Below are 25,825 nucleotides of genomic sequence, written 5' to 3' on the forward strand. Positions count from 1 at the left end.
GAAAGCCTGGGGTTTAGAATGGTCAGGATTGGCTAATAATGGAAACTGCAGTTTACATTGCTGCTTTTGGAAGTCTACATTTTATGTCTTGAGTTTAGGCAGGCAACTTACTTGGACATTTTCCTTCTGAAATGCATATGACATTTTCAGTGTCTATATTGTGAACTTAGTCCTCTAGAGGTAAGTGTTCTTCTATATTACACTTTGCCACCACAACAAAATTCAACCGTGTCCACTGTTTTCTGCTTAGCAAAACTCGCAAAGCAATAAGAGATGTCAGTCAGAGTCTTTAAACCTTATCAACAGTAAAACATTCATTATAATTATTTCCAATATATGCTATGCCTCCCATGAGAGTGTTTTTTCACTCCTTTTAAATTCAGAATAATTGAAAACACTGTTGAACACCACAGATCTTTTTTTTTTTTTTCCCAACATAATGTCTCACACAGAATGTACTCATAGATAACTAGACTGGCATATAAAATACTCTATTTCATCCGTAAGAACTATACTGCCATGAAAAGAGCAATCTTTTATGTTAGAAAGAGACCTGTAACTTTTAACAGAAATAATGATAAAGGGCAATGGTAAGTGACCTTTTCTCCAGAAATAACACAGATGTCTCAAGCAAGGCCTTAGAACAGGAGAGCCAACAAACAGTATGTAGTCTGTGAAACAATTTCAACTGACCAAGATTACATCTATGTTCATTGATCAGGTTTCACCTTATTACTTACAAACATCAATCATGAGTGTTTAATCTCATTCTAAAGAAGACCTTAAAAAAGTAAACTGCATCCCTAAGCTCTTACCTATTTCCAAAATTACAATGGGAGCCTAGAATAATTAGTTTGCATGCACCTGTCTACAGTTTGAAAGCAGACCTCCGTGATATGCAAGACGAACCATCCCACATGGAGCTCAAGCAAGGTCTTTCCTTAAAACTTTAGAAAAATCGTACCCATCATCTGCACATACTTTTAAGGATCCTAACAGGCAGATCATCTGGTCAGTATCTGATACTGTCTAGACTGAAAGAGCAGCAAATATTAAGTTTAATATAGGAATAAGGCCTGAGGCTGTGAGATATGTGGTGAAGGTATTAACAAGGTGTGTGCAACACCCTGAGAGGGGTAATTGGCTGCTATTAGAAGTGATTAGGTAAACAGATGGAGGTGAGATGGCCCTTAATGGTGCCTCTGTAGGGTGGAAGAGGAGGAATGATGCTAATGTTTCATGTTCTGTTCTGGACTTGCACAAGTTCCACAGCCCTCAAGCAGAAACTCTTGTTATTCCTCATTCATATATAAAAATACACCAAAGTGAGAAAGCAGCACCTACGCACACCACCTATGATGGCAGCAGCAGGTAATTTGACTACAGTCTCATCTCCACTTCTCTCAAAAGTATGAATTTGGTATTTGTATTTCTCCATAGCAGAGGGTGAGACCATGATCCCATTCTGCAGGTAAATTGATGGGCTGGCTCCTCTCACTTTCACAAAGCAGGGATGCCTCTTTGATAAGATTTGTGCCCCCAACCATGTCGGGTAGGACTAAGTTTAATAAATTACCAATTATTTTTTCCATATGAGCTCAATTAAGCAACGACTAGCTTTGGATTTTAATGCTAATACAGCAAGTGAACTTACCAACAGCAGTTCTGAACCTGTATTTCTGTTGCTCCAGTAGGTATCTGGCAAAATTTTTGCAAACACAGCCTTAATGAACACATATACAGTTCACAATGAGAAACCCTGCAAAGATCTTTCATCAACCATTAATAACTAAGCCACATGGTAAAATGATTTTGTTGTTGCTGGGTTTTTCCCCAATTCTTATTGAACAGTACAGAATCTACAGAGTCACAATTTCTTATCTGCTTCTGTTTGCGTCAGCCAACCTCTAAGAATAATTAATTGGAGACATTCAGCCACTGGGCATCTGATCTCATGATCTGAAGTAGTTACTTGGACTATTAATAAACATGCATTTCTTCAGTGCATAGCTTTTTCAGGAAAGAAAACTGCAGCTAGGCTTAAAGATGTGATTGAAAAAAAAAAGACACTGATGGGATTAGTTCAGAAGACTGAATCACTTGGTATTCAGCTCAAGAATTCTGTGGGCATTGTTGTTTGCCATTACAAAAGCCAAGATCATCATGGATAACTCTGTACTCCCTATGTGGCACCTCAGCTTCTAAAGAATTCAGCCATCTGATATTGCAACATCATTCCTTTCTGAATGTGGCATTTCTGGGAAGAGCACCAAGATACAACAGCAATCACTGTATGTGTTGTTAACGCCTGTGGCTAAATTTTGTATTTTGGAATACCTTGAGGCATCAGGTAATGTGGATATTGAGCAATTCTCATGGTAATTTACAAAGTCACAATGCATCTAAATGGACCATAGCAATTACTGTTTCATAAATGACGTAGTCTTAGGAAGAAAGTATGCCCTTCCTTCCAAAGGATATATAATGAAATGCTAGAACTTATACAAGAATACAAAGTCACCTCATACGTTGAAACAGTGTACAAACAAGTACTGGTTCTAGTTACAGGAATATAGACAAAAATAAGGTAAACTGACTTTTTTTTTTCCTTAGGAGATCATTAGTTTAAAACTGAAGCTATTCTACAGATACACTATGCCTTGCCTAGAACAAGCTAAACAAGCGAAAGATCATTGGAATTCTCGCTACTCTTCCTTTCTAAGGAAAAGGCAAAATGCAGAATATTCTAAGCTATGTCTTACATAATCCAAATTTTCATATTTTTGATGTTAAGGGATTCTTGTGGTTTAAACCCAGTCAGGCAACTTGTTCACTCACTCCCAGTGAGTGGTGCCGGGCTGACAACAATCGCCCCCCCCCCCCCCCCCCCCCCGCAACCAATGTACAAAACAGAACAGTCCAGCAACCAATGTACAAAACAAATCACCACCGCTACTACCAACGACAACAATGATAAGAGAAAATAACAAGGGAAGAGAATACAATACCACCGGCCAAGAAAAGAGTCCCACTGGTACCCTTTTGGGTCTTTGAAGTACCCTCTCTTGAGGTAGTCTATGCCGAGAATGCATGGAGCCTCTGGACCGGTCACAATAGGGTGCTTTTGCCATTCCCTCCCAGTCAGGCTGATTTCAGCCTCCAGCACAGTCAACTCTTGGGATCCTCCTGTCACTCCAGAAATACAGATGGGTTCCACCCCTTAACAGCTTGATGGCATCAGGGTACACTGTGCACCAGTATCTACTAGAGCCTTATACTTCTGTGGGACTGATGTGCCAGGCCATCTGATCCACACAGTCCAGTAAATCCGATTGTCCCCTACCTCCACCTGGCTGGAGGCAGGGCCCCTCTAATGGTCATCACAGCGTTGGACACTTAAATCGTGGTAAAAGGGATTATTCTTCGTTATCACAGGAGCTGGAGTAAAATCAGCTCTTCCATTCCATCTGGGAAACTGCTCACCAGAGACTGAAGCCGTAGCTCTCATGGGACGATCAGTCTTGGCCCTTGCTCCCCTCTTTAGTTCACTCACCTGTTCCTCCAAAGCTGAAGTAGGTTTTCCATCCCACTTTGTCATGTCTTCTCCGTGAACCCGCAGGCAAAATCATAGGGTAGCCCGTGGCATATACCTCCTGTATCTCCTCTCTCGAACAATAGGATGCCTTTTGTTAATAACTGAGACGTGTGCTGGTACACGTGAGGAGCTGGATAAATCAGAGACATCGTCCCTCAATTTTTCAAGGTCCTGGGACAGTTTTTTCACAGCTGAGATGATGGAAGGGGTGAGATTGTCTTCGAACTCTCGGAGTTTATGAACCATTTCATCCACTGTTAGTGGTACTATGTCATTCCAGGCTACTGTTGCCAATGAATGGGCATATGATGACGGTGCATTCCGTGTAAGTTTTCGCCACATGGGTCGTGTACATTCAACTTCATCTGGATCTATGGGTGTATCCCCGTTATTCGGCTTGATGTGATAGATCATCTCTACGATGGCTGATTCCCTCAGAGACTGGATGCCTTTGTCTATAGTAGTCCGCTTGGCCGAACGACTCATAACATTGTCCTTGGATGGAAACCTTTCTTTCACAGCTGCCAAGAGCCGCCTCCAAAGGCTGAGGGACTTTTTCTCTCTTGCAATTGCTTTGTCAATTCCCCCTTCTCTAGCAAGTAATCCCAGCTGCTTGGCTTCTGTACCTTCTAGTTTGTGACCATCGGCCCCATTGTCCCAGCATCGGAGTAACCAGGTGATGATGTGCTCCCCTGGTTGACGGGTAAAATCTTTTCGCATATTCCGTAGCTCAGGTGAGGTCCGAGGTCGAGAAGTTACCTCTTCTTCTTCGTCATGTGATGATGACTCCTGATCAGATTCTGGACCGGGTGGTGAATTCATTGGTTCTTAATCTCGCTTCACTCTTCTTGCCTCCTTTTTGCTTGTTCGCTTGCATACAGGGGCAACCGATATTGGTACGAATTGGTCCTCTGGTTTGGCTGCAGTGATTATCACTGTGATTTGAGTAGCAACTGTACTTGTTGCTGGGGGTGGTGCAGCTGCTGTGCTTGGAGCTGGGGTAACCGCGCTGTCTGTTGCAGTTGAAGTTTGAGCAGCTGCTGTACTTGCTGCTGGGGTAGCTGCGCAGTTCATTGCAGCCAAAGTTTGAGTAGCGACTGTTGCTTTGCCCTCAGATCCACCAACATTCTTTTCCTTTTGAAGGTGCTGGATAGTGTTGAGCAAGGCCCTGTAAGCATAGGCCAAGCCCCAGCACGTTGCCGTGATTTGTCCATCTCTGGAATGGCCAGAATGACCACACACCTCATTTAAGTGTTTTACTAATTCTTCTGGATTTTGCAGTTGCTCGGTAGTGAAATTCCAAAATACTGGAGGGGCCCACTGACCTAGATACTTGCCCATACTATCCCACACACCCTGCCACTCATGGCTGTCCAGCCTCAGGGAAAATCTCTTGGTCCTCCTACATCGTCGTTTGACCCCAGACAAGACCCAAACCTGACTCTGCTTAACTCTTGAAATCAGTCGTGGGCAAAACACACTCTGTATGCGTGCTAGCATGGTGATTCCCATCACCATCAGCAAACAAGTCTCAACAGCATTAAAAGGCCATTCAAAAAATTCAAAACTCTCAAATGTAAATGGTCTGGGGGGACCACTGGGAGGGTAAAAGGATGTCTCCTTCACAGGTTGAGCACCTGAGAAGGAGAAAAAAAAGGTGTGCAATTCCTAAGCACTTCTATTATATACCTCCCAAAGTATAAAGGTGGTGACCACACTGGGAACATAAGCCAGATCAGCTTCATGATCAATGATTCTATTGTATTACAAGTCATTACCATAAAGTACAATGGGACAAAAACCTTAGCCCAAGCCCCACACTTGAAAAACACTAATACAGCAAATACTGGATGGAAGTAAGGTACGATATACTGAAACTGTGAGATCAAGAGGAACAACCTTGAGAGCCAATAAATCAGCATTGTGACGAGTGACTATTAATCCGGTCAGATCTGTCGTTATCTCAACCCCTCGTGCCCCACGTTGGGCGCCAAAAACAACTGTCGTGGTTTAAACCCAGTCAGGCAACTTGTTCACTCACTCTCCCCAACCCCTCGTGCCCCGTCCGGAAGGGGAGAGCCCCATGGCGGGGGGGGGGGGGGGGCCTCGATTGTTGTCAGCCCGGCACCACTCACTGGGAGTGAGTGAACAAGTTGCCTGACTGGGTTTAAACAACGACAGGGATCTAAGCGGAATTTTTGATTTCTGAATGCTGTTGCCTTGAGTATGCTAGCACCCAAGTCCTGGTAATGCCAAGAGTCTGCAATTCACAGCTCTAAGCTTTCCCCTAAGACACTGCAGCAGTGTTTTCCAGAGACTCCATAGCAGTATTTTTCTTTTTCCTTTGCTCTCAAACTCTAGGTCGTGCTGTTATTTTCACAGTCTTGCAACTGCAAATCCCAACAGTTTCACTATGGCAGGCACTCATGGAAACAGCCACCACTATACTGAGAATGGTCCCTCTTTTACACACCCTCACACATGAGCTTTCCTTACCTTTTGTTTTGCAGATTTTAGTTTATATTAAGGATAATCAAAATATGGTACACCGCAAAACAGATAATATTGATTTAAATACTGTCCTGGGTTCAGCAGTAGCAGTCATTTTTCTCCTTCTTGGTAGCTGGTACAGTGCTGTGTTTTGACTTTCGGCCTGGGAACAGAGCTGATAACAAGGATATTTTGGTTTGGCCAAGGACTTTGTGAGCCTCATGCTCTGCCAGGGAGGAGGGGAAGCAAGGAGGAAGCAGAGACAGGACACCTGACCCAAACTGACCAAAGAGGTATTCCATACCACAGCACGTCATGCCCAGGATATAAATGGGAGTTAGCCGGAAGGGCTGGGGGTCTGCAGGGTTGGAGGAGGTATCGGTCAGTGCTTGGTCGGGCTGGGGGGGGCGAGTTATCAGTTGGCTGGTGGTGAGGTGATGTATTCTCTTCCCTTGTTATTTCCTTTATCATTGTTATTATTGGTAGTAGCACTAGTGATTTGTGTTACACCTTAGTTACTAAACTGTTCTTATCTCAACCCATGGGAGTTGCATTCTTTTTGATTCTCCTATCCGTCCCTCCGGGAGTAGGGGGAGGGCAAGGAGGGGAGGAAGTGAGTGAACGAGTTGCCTGACTGGGTTTAAACCACGACAAATGATTAATAAATATTGTCCAATAATTAATTTTAATAACCAACATGCAACACTTGAACGTAAAAATTACTGGATTACAATCAGCACTTACAGAATAAAGAACTGAAACAACCAGTGGTAATTTTCACATGGTCTGTTGTACAAAGTGTGAGGGAAGAAGCATGGGAAAAAAAAAAACAAAAACATCAACTTAGTCATCTTAGTTGTTTCCACCTTCTGCATCAGAGCAAAAGCCCAGGGAAAAATACTCATCTGGAACCCCTCACCACTGCCACTGCTTTTCCTGGCCTGCCACTGGGAAGAGTCTGCCCTTTTCTTACCTCCTTCCCATTTGTTTTCTGTTTCGTTTGTTTTTTCTGGCTAAAGTAACATTCATCATTTGTCTATGCTAATAAAACCTTGTGTATGTAAGCCTGACCCAACATTCTTTCTGTAAAAATACTTACAAAAATTTAGAATGAGAATTCTTTCCTACGTCTCTAGGTTGCCAGCCCAGGACAAAGAAAAGAACTGAAGGCAACCAAAATCATGGTGGGTAGGCCAAAGTGACTCCTGGCATGACTTTAGTTACATCCAGATCAGAGAACCCAGAAGCATTTCCCAGTCTGAGTGCTGGAGGTACATCCCGATTCTGTATCATATTCTCACCTTCTCCCCTCTTTCCCAAAGTAGCCATTTTGTGCATTTCTGTAGCAGGATTGACTGGTGTTGCATGTGGGTTTTTTTTCAGTCTAGATACCTGAAAACTATTTCCCCTCCTATGGAACATAACCCAAATCAAACCTAAACAAACAAACAAAAAAAGAAGAAAAACCAAGAAACTCCCAAAAAAATTCATTCCTTTGCTCCCCCTTCTCCCCCCCCCCCCAAAAAAAAAAAACAAAAACCAACAAACAACACAAAACAAATACCAAAACAAAAAATAACAACCAACTACTCTCAAAGATATATGAAAGACTCTGGAAAGCATGTAACAGTCTAGACAAAGTCTAGATTCTTTGTCTTTTCTAACCTATCCTTTTTTTTTTTGTGTGTGTGTAAAAAAATGTTTGTTTTTGCAAATAAAGACAAAATACTGTTCTACAAAAAACTGAGCTCTTCAGCCAAACTCTTTCTCAGTCTTCTCCAGAAAACTGCTTCTGGGCTGAGACATCTTCTTACATAAAATTCAGTGCTTATTTATTCATAGGAAGTATGTACTATAAATAATCAATCCTGGTGTGTGTCAGAGCGGAAAAAGGAATTGCTATAAGGTAATAAAGTAGGCTGTAGTAGCTTCTTTTTCCTCTTCCATTTGATTTTTCACCTTCCTGTACATGAAAATTCTATCTGTCTAAACACAAAATCTGAGCACATACTAGAAGTTAGCATGGTTTCATAATTTAAAACATTTACACCTGAATTTAAATTCTGATTAAAAAAAATCTTCCTGTTTAACAAGAATCATCTAAAAGTGAAAAATAAATTTAAAAGATAATTTTATCTCTAAAAATCACTTAGGTTTTAAGCCTCTTTACACATAGTAAAATGTGTGTCATGTTCAAGAATCTCATTTTCACCACCTCCTGTCATTCACCTCCATCCTTGTCTTATCTTTTCAGAGTCACCATGTCAAGACAGTTAATGCAGTTACATGAATTTGTGATGGACCATTTCACCCATATTCATTCAGGGAAACATATATGGATGGCTGGTAAACAATTTACTCCACAGAGAACAAGTTCTTCTTAGCTGAAAAGGGACCTCTGCCAAATTAATACATTAAATCATGAGATGTTAGCTGCAGAAGGAGGAGAAGAATCCCGGAACCTGACTCTCTTTTTAAGCACTAAATTAATACTTCTAAACACTCAAATATTAGGCACAGTTCCACTGAAGACAATGGTATAAACCAGAATTAAAACAGTGTTAGTGAGATCTTATGCTTGCAATCTTTTAAATGTACAGCTCACAGCAAGTGAAGAAAAATGGCTCTTAAAAGTGATGATGTATACATTACGTTCATTTATAAGTATAGGGGAAACTTGCTTATTAAGGACACAAAAAGAAGGTCTACTCTGAGGAAAAACTGATTTCTTCTGCCTGTTTTATTTCTCACCAAAGATCTACTATTTTAAAAGATGGTATTTTGGGCTAGGCAGAGCTACATCAATATGATTTTGTTTTAAAAAGTGATCAGAGAAAAATTTGTAACTATGGAATATAACTTAGATATGAAGTAATGGTACAGCAGCCCCTACACAGACTTTTCATCAACTATTATATTAACATCTTTGAGTGATGTATATGAGTAGGATGAAGATATATTTTACTCTACTTTTCTTCCTCTCCCCCCTCTATTAACCAGTGACAGAACCATCAAAACCCACGTACTTTGCCAAGCCTGGCTTTATATAATGCTAGGTAATTTTTTTACCACGTTCTGCATGCAGTTCTTTGCAAGACTAATTTCTCTGAGGAATTTCAGGTTAACAGTAGAATTTGCCATACTGGGAAAAAAAAAAATCAAACCAACAAATTAAAAAAAAAAAAAAAGAAAAAAAAAAAAGAGCACAAAACAAAAGCCATATACTTGAAATTAAACATCAAATATGATTTATTATGATTCTTTGGAAAAAAAGGATAAAACTAAACAAACAATCCAAAACAGATATATATAACAGATATATATTCAGTGATGATACAACTGGGTATGATTTCCTTAAGAAAAAGAAAGGTGATATTTTAGTAAATGCTTTACTTGGACAAAAAAACAACAAAATTTTAAAAGATTATTCAGAAGAAAACCAACTCAGTTTCAAAGACTATAATCTATGTCCCTACAGAGCAAGGATACTAAGAATCGTATTTCACCTTGACGCATATAGTGAATTTCCTTTTAAAATATTGCACCCCCTCAGACTAAACAAAACTATCATGTCCAAAAGCACTGCCTCCTCTTGTAGGTCTGCCTTGACTCATATCCCACTATTGCAAGCTCTCAAGTATCCAGTATTTGAACTGCCACTCCTCTCACTACTCTATTCTCCACGCTTTGCCTGCTGTCTTCAACAGCCAACCCGTCACTCCTATCCTTATATTCTCGTTTTGTTTCTTTAGTGAGCAACCTGTATTTGTTTTGAGAATCTACTGAAACTGCAAGTGACTTCTTACCTCCTCCCACTCACTCCATTATTATTCTTTTTTGTGAAAGCTAATCACATTATCCTTCTTCTAAAACTGATAATCTGTCTACATCTCACTGCTTGTTTGCAGTCTCTGACGAGGATGTTCACCTTGAGGCAATGAGAAGGGAAGGAAAACACCACAAGTTAAGGATGCTGAATAAGAGAACAAGGGGTTTGGCCATTGAAGAAGCATCCTCATCTTGCACAGAGGAAAAGATGAGAACTAAAATATGCAGTTGACTTATTTTAGACATAATTAATGCTTAGATTTCAGCCTTATGAGGTAGAAGTGGTGTTACAAATGCTATCACTGCTGTTAACAAATCCATCAATTTTCTTCCAAAATGGAACTGGACCATCTCTCCACCATCGTTATTGACACCTCTGGCTCCAGACAGTATCTTCTTCAGCTACACACACTTCAGCTACACACTATTTTGGTTCCTCTTGAATAAACCAGCTCCAACTAGTTCCAGAAAGCAGTGCACTATCAAGCCTAACTAAATGGTCACCCTCTAGGGGCAAAGAAAAACTAAAACCTACCACAGAAGGATATTTCTGTGAGTGTTATGGTCCAGTGATCATTTACTTGTATACCAAATGCAAGTTCCATCTAGTTTTCCATTCTTATCTAGCTAAGAGCTAAGAGAATTCAACACCATTACAACTGCTCCCATCTCCTATCCTTCCTACAGCATTGCTAATATAACTTCTACATTGCTAATGTAATTTCTATTGCCAGAACAAGAAATCCTTCACAAAAGGCACTCAAATTCAGCATAACAGAACTTCTAATGCAAATTGCCAAGAGGTAATGGAGTTTCTGATTTAGCTGTTGAAGCCATTGTCATCATACTAACCAGTATTACACGCTTAATAAGTCATGAACAAAAAGCACTTCAAAAGATCTGGGATGCTCAGACAAATTACGAAGTTACAGGAAAAGAAAAAACAAACAGACAAACAAACAAATGAAAAACTTTGCAGGAAAGGCAGAAGTAGAGAAAATGAGAGATCCTAACTGTATGTTCTAATTTCAGTCTTATGAAGCCAATGCTCTTAGACAAGACAGATTTGAGCAGGAGGACAGTTCACTACAACTTCTTATTTCCAAGGGAAATAAAAATACAGACTGACAATTCCAAGGAGAAATAGGTATTTGCTACACTAGAGTGCAAATTAAGATGGGCCAGCTCTTCTAGCAGGGAACTAACTACTCTTGCTTGTGCTTGCGTGCCACTCTATGTCCATAACAACTCAATGTAAGATAATGGTACGTGATAACTGCACATTAACCTGCTACATTTCAGCAACGTATAACCTCTTTACCAGATTAGAGCAGACAAATCAATGCAGCATGCCTTTCACAGTCCAGTAGTATAAAAATATTACTGGCCCTAGTAATGTACTCTGTTCTTTAAATGTAAGTACTATCTGGCCTACATTATCAAATTCCTAAGGCACTGCATCCGAAGCATCACCTCTATGTAGAGATGATATCAAACCAATATAAACAGTAAGCATTTATCATCAAAAAACGTAATTCGAACACGGTTCAGCTACAAGACCTTGGGGGGAGGCGGGGGGGGGGGGGGAGAAAAGACATAACAAACGTAATATTAAATGAAGAAGTGTGTTTTCTGTGTTTTCTTAATAACTGTTAACCTGTTTAAACTGAAGCACTAAGTCCATCTATCATGCACTGTAACTTGTGCACCTGAACTAAAGCAAAGTATTATCACAGTGAGCATGAAATGAATATGCTAGCTCTTCCCTAAGGAGATGTGCTCCAGCTCCACAATTAATTTCCAGTTGTGCCACTTGCTATTATTTAATCTGTCAAAAACAGTGGATCTACATCATCTGTCCCCCAATTCACCACCTGCACACTGGAATCTATACACATTGAACATATCTAATTTGGGCAGCAGACCTACTGCTGGCTATGTTAATACAAATTCACAGCCTTGGGTACCCCAGTTAGTCTGTCCAGCTGTGCATAATTTGCAGAAAGTTCTACTTCCCCTCATGCCATTGTGTACTGAGAACTTATCTTTACTTTCATGTATATGATGTAAAATGCAGTAGGCAGACATTATAATAATTACATTAGCGATAGAGATGTATTTGGCTTGGGAGAATCCAGCCAGCAAATCAGTGACTGTGTACCTGACTGAGAAGCAACACTGACTAATGAATGTTGCCTTGAAATACTGCCTTGAACCATCTGCTCTAAAGTTTGGGTGATCAGTACATTTCATACAGCAACAAGTCACTATTCTGCTTCTGTAGTCACTGCTATCAACATTTTTCATTTGCCTGAGACACCCCATGAAATCCAGATACAGTCTTACTATACAAACTTCAGAGTTTCGGTAATGGCAGATGTACCAAGGATTCATGCGGGCTTCATCTTTTCTTACATAATTCCTCTGGAATCCAGGAGAGAATTTTTGCCCTTTTTTGTCACAACTGCCTATAAGATAATATTGACATCTATGATCCAAAACCAGTACAACTGAACATCCAGGGAGATAACAATATTACAAAGCTACTTTTGAGATAAGGCAAAAACTCTCATCAGCACAACCACAGCTAACCAGATGACTGCATGAAAATGTGTACAAACTGGATGTGTGTACTACATCAGTTTGGTTACTAGCACGTACCCAGCTTCTGTTGAAAAGCAAATCCAAGAAACTTCAGGGAGAAATCACAGATAGTAACAAGCCTCTATTTTATAAACAGTCACCAACAGAGCACGAGTTGAGACACTACATGATCATTTATCATCTAGGATACTTCTCTAGTGCACGTTATCATTCACACCTGTAAGAAGCTTTTCAATAAAGAGATGCAGATGTACCTATTTTTCAGAGCCTACTGCTTCCTTTTTTACTTTTCAAACAAAAGTTTGATGGCAATTTCATCAGCACAACTTACCATAAAGTTGGGAGAAAACTTCTAAGCGGTATGACACTGCCAGTTCTATGCAAATACTCCATATAATTCTATCCAAATACTACCTACTCTTAGGACCTGACCAAAAGCCTTTTAAAACAGTACTCTTTGCACTAAATTCAGCAAGACCTGGTCCCATGACATCAATCTGTCAATGGGCTGTTAATCTCAGTCCTATTACACAAGTCTGTTAATGTCCTATGCTTAGATCCAATAAGAAAATAAGTAAAAATATATTGTACATTAGGCATATGGCTTATATGTTATATGGCCCTGTATGAACAATACACTGATTTTGTTTATTTGAAAAGACAGATCTGGAAATCATTCACAGTAGATCAGAAAAAGGTAAAATCATATCTCAAAGCATAAATATATTCCCTGTATAATTTTCTGATACTTTGATCTGTGTATGCCCAAATGCCAGAAAGAGATATTTGACTACTAAGTGATACAGACTGGTGGAGCAAAGTCAGTAGAGTAGCAGAAAGGAGAAAAAAAAAAAGAAAAAAGTTTATTTATTAGCAGAAAAAAATAGTTTTAGATTTATAACTGTACTATTGATAAATTTTGAGTAATTCCTTGCTGGTTTTAATAGCAGAGGACTGCATAAGGTCTGCAAAGAACTTTATTTATTAGAAAAGAAAACTGACTAGCACATCTACTTTGCAAGATTAAGATTTATGGAAAACTTAAAAAATTCTAAAATCAGGACTACAGAAGTCAGTACAAAATGAAGATACAGAAATAAAACACTAAGAATCTGGTTCCATTCCAGATTCTTTATCTAAAAATGAGGCTATCAATCAGCTCTGCCCTTGTTTTATTACATTTGGGTGGATAGAAGTAGGGCTTTTACGTATCAGAAGTCAGAAGTAGGACACATAATGTAGTACCTGTTTATTAGAATAGAACAAATAGGTATTTGGAACTAAATACTGTACAGTCTGTTTTGGAAAAAAAAACCTCCAAACAAAAGTGTTATTGAAGTTCATTAACTCATTTTTCACTAGAGTTCAAAAGCATAAAAGAAATCCTGTAAGAGAAAATGTAATTGAATTTTTTTTAGTCCTCTCCATAGTGTTTCTAAACACTTTTTTTTTTTAAAAAAAAAAAGAAGACTTGTTGCCATTAAACTGTGATCCAAACTGACTTTAAAACATAAAGAAACTTGACCTCCAACCCAGTGATGTCCGGCAACAGTATCACAAGATCACCACATGATGGCACTGATCGATATGGCTGGTCAGTCTTGGAAAGACCGCTAACTTGACAGCAACACTACAGAGCACGGTCCCAAGAGTTTGAAAACCTGTTCCTTCCAGGTCTGTACTGGGCCTGTGACTACTGACCCAGACACTGCAGCAACAGGCATTTCCGAAATAATCAAGCCATTATAACACTTCAAGCAACACCTAGGGACAGAAACCTTACCTATTATCCTCTTCCACTTCTGGCTGTACTAGACCTCTCTTAGATGACAGTGACTACCTCCATTTGGAGGACAAGAGAAATGTCCTGCTTCTGGACTCATTTGCACTGAGAAATAGCAGGCTATAATTTTTTGTCTACGGCATTCAACAGATGGAAATTCAAAAGATACTGCTAGATGGAAGTTTGCTACCATCAAATCATGCCACTAATATTTTATCTGTCATCTATTATGGTGAAATATTGAACTGGCTTAGTCTCTATTTGTGTAACCAAATCTCAATATTTTCTATTAATTTAAATTTATATACAAGTATATAAAAATGAGCTAATTCATTCTATATATGAAATCGTAACAACCACTGCATAATTACTAAGACTGTGGTTCATTTTCAAGGCTTACCTCTCCTGAAAGGCTCAGCCTCCCCATCAAGTTGCCAATCTCAGTGAGCACATAAATAACAAAAGACAGACAAGCATAGAAAACCCTAACCCTCTACGGAAGCTAGTCAGAAGCATACACTTAATGAAATACATCCTATGACATTGAGGGGTGTGTGGGCTCGGCACAGAAGACAGACAAAAGGAAGAATCATGCATTGTGACTACAATTTATTTTTAGATTATTAGAGTACAAATCTGAGCATTCCTAGCTAGAGATCATGCAGCTGGCTTGAATTAGCCATGCCACTGCTAAAGCCCTACTGCAGATCACACATGAAAAGCCAGTGTTCTACATGGGCTGCTTCTATTCAGGTCTTCATGCAACATATGCATGCAAGACATAAAGTAACCTGCTTCATACACAGCTTATTTTTAATATCAGAATTCATCCCCATTACTTTACATGGGGACAGTGTGCCTGTAACATCTTCCAGAATAATTTTCGACCTTTAAATTTAAATAAAGTACTGCAAGCTATTAATCATTTTTTCAATTTTATCTTCTCTACCTTTATATCCATTTCAAGTTGTTTGAAGTCAATTAGCATTGTGCCCTATCTCACTGCAAATATTTTTTCCAAGAGTACTGGAAAAAAAAAAACAGCTCCACTAAACAGCAAGTTGGGTTGTTTTTCTTTGTTGTTTGAGGAGTTCTAACTGGTGTGGGGTTTTAGTTTCTTTTTGTTTGGGTTTTTGGTTTTTTCCTCTTCAAATCCAGTATGGGAACTACTAAAGTAAATATAATGAGAAGTACAGCACTATTAAAAGTTGACAGAGTACATAACCCTGTCAGGTGTGAGGATCAAAATCACCCACAGCAGAAATGCTTTACAAACATTGCTTTAAAGTACCTGAGTTGAACTATGATAGAGGATAGCTGCAGCTATACATGAGATACTTACATCGATTTGTGCAGCTTACGTTTAAGTTTGGGTTTTTCTATTAGGTTTTGGTTTCTTTTAAAGACTCACAGCCTTATGATTCAGTGCATATAACTAACCAACCTTACACGTGCAGCAAAGATCCTGAATCTTTTCAATGACAAGTCTTCAAGTGACAGAATGACTAAATTATATGCTGGTTATAGCATGATGCTTATTCCTGTCCCACCCAGGTGGAGCTGTTCTTTACACTATGTGATTCAGCCATCAAATAGCATCATGCGTGTTTGAAAGGCCAAGAGGAGGCTGCATTGAGAACCTGTCAAAAACAAATGTGCAAACCTCTATGCAGCAGACAGTAAATGTTCCTTGAATCACTCTTTTGTCAAAAAAAAACCAAACAAACAAAAAAAACCCCACAAAACCAAAAAAAAAACAACAAAAAACCAAATCTTTGTTTCTATATGATATCTTTTACACAAAGCTTCAGTTAAAACAGTTTTTCTTTCTGACTCTTGCCTTCATCTCTGTACGACAGGTCTTCAGCTGAAGGATGCCTATTAGGAATTGTCAGGTGAATGATCTGCCCAAGAAAATAGGATCAGCTAAAAAGATAAAGTATTTGAAAGAATATAAAATAGACAGGCTAGCACGGCATCTCCAGTAAACCTACTGGTTTTGCCACTTGTCTTACTTTGACCCAGTTGGCCTGTTTCATTTACACTATGAGGCCTGGTTTTGTTTGCTTGCATTGTGATACCTTTAAAAGAAATGACACTTCACCACTGACCACTGGGTTTTGATGATCAAGAACAAACATTAGGAATTTTTGAATTTACGATCAACATGTCTATGATGCAGCACTGCATTTAAAAAAAAATACTAGGCAAGTATTCACTCCCTCCAGAAATGCAGGAGGAAGAAAACATGTATTTTCTTGTCTACACGAATGCTCTCCAGTAGAGACCAAACCTAAAGGCCACTAAAGTAAATGAAGAAAAAAAATAATTAAAAAAATAATTTTGAATTGGCTTTGAATTAGAATCCTCTTGAGGACCAAGACATTTTGGATGCCAAACTGAATTTCAGTTTTAGTATCTGGTACAACTTAATAGGTTGTAGAAGCACACAGCACACCAACAGTAATTTCACCTATATGATTTCCAGACCTATGACTAGAGAGCAACTACAGGTGTACTTACACACAAACGGGTAATACTTCCAAGATTATAAAAATGAGTAGGACACAACTACATTTCATTTTATATTGTTCAGAGAAAATTGCATGCCATCATAGATCTTGTTGGTTTGAGTTACCAGAAACAGCACGTCATGTTTTCATGTTCTCAGTCTTTAATCTTTCACTGGAATATGACTCATAAGACAATCCATGCAGCCTTCTACTCAGTAGTATAGGCAAAAATATTTCAGATGTCCTGCCTTAACACACATCTGTACGGATGCTACCTGTATAGAAGCCCACATAGGTAATATTAATAGTTAGAATATCAAATGCATATGTTGTAAGCAAAATCAAAACAAAATTCAAGGTTCATTTGATATACAAATCTGCTCAGTTTTATAAAGCAGAGTTGTGTTCTTATCTAGGAATTGCCATCAGTGGATATGATTACTTCTTTTCTTAGGGTGACAGTTTATTTCTTTGATGTTGACAGGATTTATCCATTTGATAATTATTAAACTTGTGTCCCATGGGATGCGGACTACTGCCCTTCCATTTAATGAGATATCTAAATTAGCAGTTATATTTATGGCTTGGGAGGATAAAAATATCAGAGATTTCCATTCTAGCATAACTGCTTGTAAATTCATCCAGTTAAGCTTTGCCATCTGATCACCTACTTCTAAACATGTGCATGTATCCCCTTAACATTATCAATCATTTAAAAACAAAAAGTCAGTCTAGAATTTTACATTTGCTTTCAACACAGATCAAACATGGCTAAAGAGCTCTCTTTTCCTTTCCTTTTTCTTTTCATTTTCTTTTCTTTTTACTTTCCTTTTTTCTATTTTTATTTTTCTTTTTTTTTCCTTTTTTTGTCCTCTGTGGTGTTTTTTTTAAACACAAAACGTCTAAACTTACACACGTTTTTCTGCCACCCTTACCACAGTAACTAGCAGAAAGTCCCACCACGCATTTTGCCTCCGACCCAAACGCTGACCACAGGCACCCCGCACCACCACCAGTTCACGCAGCTATCACACGTCCCTGCTCCCTGCTGCAGCCCGGCCGGGCCTGGGGCAGGGGAAATTCTGCGCCCCCACCTCCCCTCCGGATGTTTTCCCCTCTCCAAGCGCTCACCCCCACCCCAACGCGGACACAGAACCGAACCCCCGACCCTAACGCGGCCGACCCGCCCCAACAACGGCGGGACACAACGGCGGGACCCAGCGGCGGACGCGGGACAACCCCCGCGGTGCGGAAGGTGGCGGCTCTGCTGGAAGGCGCCGCAGCGCCACCTGGCGGCCGCGCTCCGCCCCTGCTGCACCCGCGTTCTCCGCAAACTTCCATTCTTCCACCGCACCCCCCCGCCCCAAAAGCCGCGCTCCCGAACCGGCCGATGTCCCGGTCGCGCCGCCGCCTGCCCTCACCCCCGCGCGGGGCACCGGCACGGGCCCGTTCCCCGCCATCCCTCCACGCCGCAGCCGCTGCCCGGGGGCGCCCCCTTCCCCCCCCGAGCCCTGCGCGCCAGCGCACACAAACGTGTGTGGGGTGCTGGGGCTGAACGGTGACTGCCGGCGCCTCCGCTGCTTCGCCCCCTCCCCGTTCCAACACCACCCGTGTGATGGGCCTGTGCCGGTCGGTGGGTGGGGGCTGCGGGGCTTCTCCCTTGGGGAAGGGGCAAACCGCGGCGGCGCCTCACGCCGCCAGCCCCCCCCGGCTGTGCGGAGGGACGATTTACTGTCGGGCTGGGGTTGCGGGGGGAGGGTGGTGCCTGCCTTCGGGGGGAGCAATGGTGGTGCCTTTTTGTCTTTCTTGTTACTCCCGTTCTCCATTCATTAACCCGCGCCAGGGCTCCGCGCACGCTGGCTCTGCCCAGCGCTGGTTCCCCGCTCCACTGAGTGCGGATACCCATGCCCACCATAGGACCGGGCATTTTACCTCAGCCCACAGTGAGAAAAAGGGGCGGGGGAGAGAAAGAAACAAAAAGAACCATCGCGGTTCGGCTTTAGTCAAAGCGGGTGAACCGCTTAACCCAAAAAGAGACAGATTTCCTCTGAGCAGCAGCCTCCCTCCTTCTCCCCCCACCACCGTCTCCCTTCTGCCTCTCTGTGGTTGCGGAGGCGGCCAGGGAAGTGGTTAACCAGAGCCCTATGTGTTGGTTTTGTGTTTCCCCGATAACCAGAGGCGCACACAGGGCATGAGGTACCGCTCCTGCTCCTCTCCGCGCTGGCAGGAAACTGTGGCTTCGTTCTTTCCCTTGCTGCCTGTACTGCAGATATTTTTTCCCTCCTCTCCTCCACACTCTTCTGTTTATTTGGCTGTAAGGCAGAGCTACTTTGTAAACATCTCACACAGAACCCCAGACCCTTTCCAAATAGCTGATTGCAGCAAAATGCCTACAAACAAATTATGGTGCAAGAGGGCAATGTAGGAGACGAGACCGGAGCGGATTAAAAAAAAAAAAAAAAAAAAAAAAAAGAAGAAATTTGCATAAATATGCATATGTGACAACCAGATCGCAGATGATGGTGGAGATGGCAGAAAGAAAGTATCGCTTTATCACGATGGGAAAAGTAAAAGCACAGACGACTGCAGCAAACTGCTCGCCCTTTGCCAGAGTAGCAACTGCAACACCTCTCCCTCTCCCCCACCCTCGCGGGGGAAAAAAAAAATAGAGAAGAAAGGTAGGGGGAAGCAACAGAGAAAAACGAAAATGAGCACTCGAACGGCAAATCCAGCACTCCTACCTTAACACCGGAATAGATGCAGAAGCACAGGGGTCTTTTTCACAGATTCAGGAAATCCTCTCGGGCTATCATGCAGCCGAGATTATTCACACACGGTTCCTGCTCTTGTTTTTGGAATCCAACGCGATTCCCTTCTCCAAAGGAATGCAACGACGACGGGGGGGGGGGGGGGGGGGGGGGGAGCGAATGAAAAATTAAAAATAACGACAAGAAAGACAGCAGCACTGGAATTGGAGGAAACTCGTGCTCTCGGTTGTAAGAGACCTACATTCGGGCAGAAAATTCATTGCAATCAGTGCGAGAGTGAGAGTTGGATCTGCGAGCCGGAGCCGTGATTGCCTATGCAGAGAAACCGAGCCGGGAGAGACTGATCTGCAAGGCGAGGCGAGCTGGGAGGGAGAGGGGGGAGAGGGAGGGGGGGAAGAGCGGGTGGGGGGAGAGGTCCAGGCTGTACCAGGCTCTCTCCTCCTGCGATTGGACCAAACTGAATGAAATTTGCGAAGCCAGCAGCCAATGGCTCCCCGCCGCCGGCCCCATCGCTACAGAAACCCCGTCTCCATCCTCAGCCCCGGCCCGGGAGCGCCGCAGCCCCGGGGAGCGGGGATCGGCCGCCGGCGCCGGCCGCCCGGGGAGGGTGCCTGTGCACACCGCGGGGTGAGTGTGCCGGTGTGCGGGTGTCGATGCCGGGGGGGAATCACGCAGTTTAGGCTGTCGCTCTCCTTACTCCGGGATCGCGTTCAGCAAGTGCGGTCTCTGTTAACCCTTGAAAGCTGCAGCCTCTACAGTACCAGGCTGTCGTTACCATGTTCCCCAAGATGCATCTGCAAGCAGCTAACAGTATAATTGCATACCAGCCACTGAAGCGTTTTGTTCCTGTTGCCTTTCCTCCCATACAAAAAAATAACAAAGTAGACATTTGCCCAGTGTCCAGTCATTTTATTTCAGTTGTGGTTGGGGTTTTTGTGTGTTAGATTTTGGGGGTTGGTGGTGGTTTTGGTTGATTTCGCTTTGGTTGATTTTTTTTGTTGTTGTTTTTTCCCCACAAAGAGACCAGTTATTTAATGTCCCTATTTTAGTTAGCTAACCACTGTTGTGAAGGTCAAGTGTAAGGGCTGAAGAGGAGGGCCTGTGGTTATTGCTAAGTACTACAACGCAGGGTCTCCAGTTCACTTCCCATGTATAATTTCAGACTGAGGGTGGTGTAGCAAATATGTGCTCAGGCCTCCAACAGATGCACCTTGTTTCACTCCACAGCATGTTGCTTTAATGGGTTTAATAACAGCACTTAACATTACCCAGAGCGCAAGACCCTGCACTGAGATCAGGTGAGGACTGGCTGATTTCTATGAGAACAAAACAGAGAACAAAGAGGTCTTGAAGATCTTTCCATAATTTGAAGCAAAAATCATATTCATGCCTTGAGGAGACTTCCTGACACAAGACTTCTATTACACTTCATAAGCTGAGTCTCTGACATTTTCACATGCTGAAGGACAAAATAAATCAGAAGCTATTCTTTTCTAGATGCTTTGCTTCTACCACAATGTCAGATCCTCAGAAGAGAGCAGATAGTGCTTTGTTTTCTCAAATCTGAGTTCTGGCTGTGATATTTGGCTTATCAATTACTTCTATGTTCTCCTGTTTCAAGTGGTAAAGGAATATATACTATCTGATCTAAAGATACCATCTAGCAGACAACAGTAGGCCTGTTGTGTGTCTGTTCTTATATAGTGTTTTGTTATATGGTATTCATTCAGTATCATTTAGGAAGGCATGTTTTGGTTTTGAATGTTGTAAATCTAAGTACAGGTGTAATTCACTCACTTAAAACATCTGAAGCAATGCAATAGCTACGTTAAACTGTTAACTTATTTGTCAGTGAAATAATTATTTTTATATTCCTTAATTATATGTTTTGCATTATTTTAAGTGACTCTTAACAGCAGGTGTTCATGAAAGTGAATTCTACTGCTTTTGTCATTTTAATAACTCACGCAGAATGTGCAACCAATCATATGAGTGAACATTTTGACACATTTAGAAAAGATGTCATCTTGCACTGCCATCTGTCCCAAATTTTGCAGGACAGTCTTTATTTTGATGAGTATGTCATGTATTTTACAAGATAAATTTGGAGGATATTAAAGTATACACTAGTTAATCTGAATAATGATCTCCCACCTGTGTTGTAATATCAGAAGGCAATTTATTGCAGGTTACAAAAGGATTATATCTAATATTTGCAACTAGTGGTTGCAACTGTGAACCAAATATTCTCAAACACAGCAATAAAGCTAAACTTTCCGCAGACTCTACACAAGTAGGCAATCCAAGGATTTTAGTGAAAGGTGTTTGCTCAGAACAGTGGGATGTACTCATCTCCTCTTACAACTTTCAAAAAGCTAAATGTACAGTTGGAAGCTGTGGCTTATCTGGGAGGTTATCTGCAGCAATCCACTGCATATTTTATAACAGCAAGCAGGAGCCCAGGAGCAATCATTCAGAGAGAAGAATGCCACTTGCTAAGTAACACTGTATCTTCTTACAAGGAGGCATTGTGTTATAGTATTAACCCAACTCAACTCGACTTGTAAACGGTGAAATCTAAAGAAATCACAATACTGGCAGTCTGACTGAAGACAGGCCAAACTCTCCTGGGTTCCATCCTGTGCAACTTCTTTTTGTGTGTCAGTCAAACTGAGGCATGATTTAATCTCCCATGTTCAATCATAGTGAAATTTCCACAATTTTTTTCTGTAGCAAGAAAGTATAACAGAAGGGAAGGGAATTACCTTTTCCTTAGCATTTTTTACTAAAACTTTAAGTGTTGTTTTCTCCTTCTGAGAAAGGTCCAACCCCCAAAATACTGTAGATGTGGATAATAGCACAGAAAGTTCACTTTATATATTTAGGTCCTTTTTTTTTTAGGGAGCAAAATACAGAAATTTGTCGTTATACCCTTCCTGAGATGCAACCTTAAGTTTCATAAAGGGGTTACAGATATTGACTTTAACAGAGCCAGTGTTTCAGTCCTATAAGAGTGGAAACTCTTGCTGGGCTCTGGACATCCTTCTGTAAAGTCAAAGCTAGAAGAGACCATTATAATTGTCTACAGAGATCTTTCATATAATTTCAGCTTAAGTGCTTCATCAGTTTGTTTTTTAATTCTCAGGTTTGCTTCTTTGGTTTTGGTTTGGTTTTTTGGTTTTCGTTTTTTCGTTGTTTTTTTGTCAGTTGGTTGGGTTTTTTTTCCATAAAGTCATCTATTTGCTGTTGAACTAAAGTATGTGAGTTTTTCCTTAAAAATAATAATAATAAAAAAATAAAATAATTAAAAGTTTTCAATTCCACAACATCTGAGTAAATTTTACCAGTGCCTAATTATTCTCACTTTCAAACTTACATTCCTGACTTGCATTCCTACAGAATTGAACTTCACTTTGGATTTGTCTATTGAATTAAAGAGCCTTTTAGTATTAACTTCTTTTTTAGAACTTACATACTTTACAGATCATTATTAGTCAACCTTCTAACCTTCTTATTGTTGAGATAATTAGATTCTGTTTCCTTAGTCTCTTACTACAAGGCTTTCCAGACTATGATTCATCTTTGCAAGGCTTTTTTCAACCTTACCATTTATCATTATCCTTTTAAAAGTGTAAACTCTGGAATAGGATATGGATTTGTCACTGAGGTCCTATTAATACAGTCCTTTACTCAAACTCTCATTTTTATTTTTACAAGGATCACATTTGATCTTGGCCTTCATGTGTGCTGAGAACTCATGTTCCTAGTTTCTAATAATGATTTCAGCATTTTTTTCCTCTGATTTACAAAAATGCGTTCTCTTGTTTTAAAGTGAGACCTGTATTCTCAGTTTAGCTATAGATATCATTCTATAACGAAATCAATTTACAATGCTTGGATGTTTCCTAACGTTTATGGAAAACTGGTTGCTATTGATATTTTTCACTATAGATAGTATTTGCAAACTTCTCCTGCAATTATTTAATATTTTCATTGAGATCCTTACCAAGATCCTACATGCTTAGCCTTTACTGGAATTTTTCCACAAGAAAAAGAGAATAACAATGAAAAAAGCTAATACTTGCTCTGTGAAGACCTTCCCTCAGTTATCAGTGTGCTTGTCTGAACTGGAAACTTCTTGAATACCCTCTCTTTGCGTTCATGATTATTCAAAACAAGGCTCTTCCTTTTATCTGAAGCTAGACCTAATTAGGGAGACAAACTCCTGATCAATATTTGGCAACACCACAATAGCAGCTTTCCTATAATGTAGTGTGTTTAATCTTGAAAATATCACTCAGACACAAATAAGTTAATCATGAGATCAATAATTAACTTATGGCTATTTTCAGTTTGCATGTTTGGAAATATGTGGAAAGGGTATACAGTGTGTTTCTGTGCAATATATTCTGGACAGCTGAAAATGTGCTCTACCTATGCAGTTTGCCCGAAAGCACAGCATCTAATCAACACAGCACAAGGCCTGAGGTGATATTTATAATGATAGCAAGTCAAGACAATCCTTATGCAGACTCACAGCCCATATCCCTGTTGCCTTTCAGGTCTGCATCTTTGGAGAATGGCCCCTTATATCTTCTGTATTAGGCTCTATATAGGTACAGTGCAATTAGGCTGCTTGAGTGCTATGGTAGTTAGTATGATTAATAGCATTAAAAAAGCTCCTACTGCAAGCAAACAGGCAAAACCATGTCTTCTTAAATAATAAGCTGAATTATTTCCTGTGCTTTAAAAAGTCTGTTGTTTTTTTTTTTTTTTTTTGGGGGGGGGTATATGGTTAGAATTTTATTCAGATTAATACTTGTGGTGGATTTCCATGTACCATTCACATAAATGCTGAAAGTGCAGTCTGCCCTACATAACCATAGAAATCTTGATTTGATCTTGACAAATGTGGTTTGTAACTTTCATTGGTATAAAAGATTGAGCTAACCAGAGGCTAGTTATCCACCCCTGCTTCCATTCTCTTTTAGATTAGAAACAGACACGAAGTGCCTTGAAGTCAGATCTTACAAGCTCTGTATAACCTTTTAAGTATTAAAGTGCTATGCTGACTGAGGAGTTATTAATATTAGAAAGAATTATTTATAGTATAATTTAAGGATTAGAGAAAAGCATGTGCCTAACACCATATAGGAAACAAAAAACAATTTACCAGTATGTGTGTGCATCTTTAACCGCACTTGAATAGCACAGGAAAGAGAGCAGAAATATCATTAAATGAAAGCAAAGAGAAATGAAATACAGTCCCTAAATACCTAATGCTAATGTCACCTCTGAATGTGACAATCATTCACAAGTCAGCTCTCTTCAGCAATTCAGGTTTCATCCACAGCCACAGTATTAAGGATGTGGATGTTCAAAACCAAACATAATAGCTCTGCAGGTAACTCCTTTGACAACTGGTGGTCTGTAAGATGCTGCTCACAGACCTGTGGACTTCAAAAGAATGCTATAGCTGCAATCTTCAAATGGCAAGTAAATTTTCTGCAAAAATAATCTTATAAGTTGTTAGAAAATGTCTTGCTTTTGGACTACAAAAAGAGGCAATTAGAAGATCAGAAGTGTTGGAATTATTTTCCTTTTCAAAAAATACTTACATAAAAGACAGTCTCAGTAGTATAGTGATACTTATTTCCAAATGCCCTTCTCACTGGATTGTATGCTTTTCCTGGCCAAGATATTCCAGTTTCTTTTGCTACTCAAAATACGGTTTCAGCTGGAATGTGGAGAATGCATTCTACCTAAACTACCCCTATTGTACTGCAGTCTTTTGAGAATAAATTTTTGAAACTCCACAGACTGATGAAGGCATTGAATCCAAGTCTCCTAACTTCACTCACTGAATGCTTGAGCAAAAAGAGGCGTTATATAGTGACCAGGTGATTCTGGAAGCACTAATGTCTCTGACAGTGACTTTCATGAGAAGATTTGTATAAGTATTATTTGAAATGCCTCAGGTATCAAGCCACTTACCAGACCTGAGACCCCCAAGCTGTAAGAACACTGTCAAGTTCTGCCTGTCAGCTGAGTCACCTATTCATCAACATGTTGTTAGCCTATCCCAAATGTGGGGCAATTTCCTTCACAGATTACAAGTAATGTGTTTTACTTTGTAATAAAAGAGCTGAAAGCATTTATAGACAAGCACTAGGGAAACTAGATCCAGTTTTAATGCCACCCTCTGCCAGAGATCATCATTCTCTGAAATTAAATCAGCATAAGA

At 40.5% G+C, this 25,825-nt stretch overlaps 1 protein-coding gene across 4 annotated transcripts in view; it reads right to left on the minus strand.

The window, feature by feature from the left end:
• The window catches only part of NLGN4X (neuroligin 4 X-linked), a 181,334-nt gene extending 161,620 nt beyond the window's left edge, over window positions 1–19,714 (minus strand). For 3 of the 4 annotated variants that reach the window (XM_057419489.1, XM_057419488.1, XM_057419485.1), the window contains exon 1: window positions 19,555–19,714. The gene's annotated coding sequence lies outside the window, so the exon portion shown is untranslated. Of the gene's footprint in view, window positions 1–864; window positions 885–19,554 lie in introns of those variants that run through there. The other variant, XM_057419487.1, reaches the window with a different exon arrangement.
• Window positions 19,715–25,825: the final 6,111 nt, after the last annotated feature.

This window comes from Pezoporus wallicus, unplaced genomic scaffold (assembly GCF_028554395.1).
Source record: "Pezoporus wallicus isolate ANWC-B61680 ecotype Strahan unplaced genomic scaffold, APGP_CSIRO_Pwel_v1 contig_5767, whole genome shotgun sequence".
Classification (NCBI taxonomy): Eukaryota; Metazoa; Chordata; class Aves; order Psittaciformes; family Psittacidae; genus Pezoporus; species Pezoporus wallicus.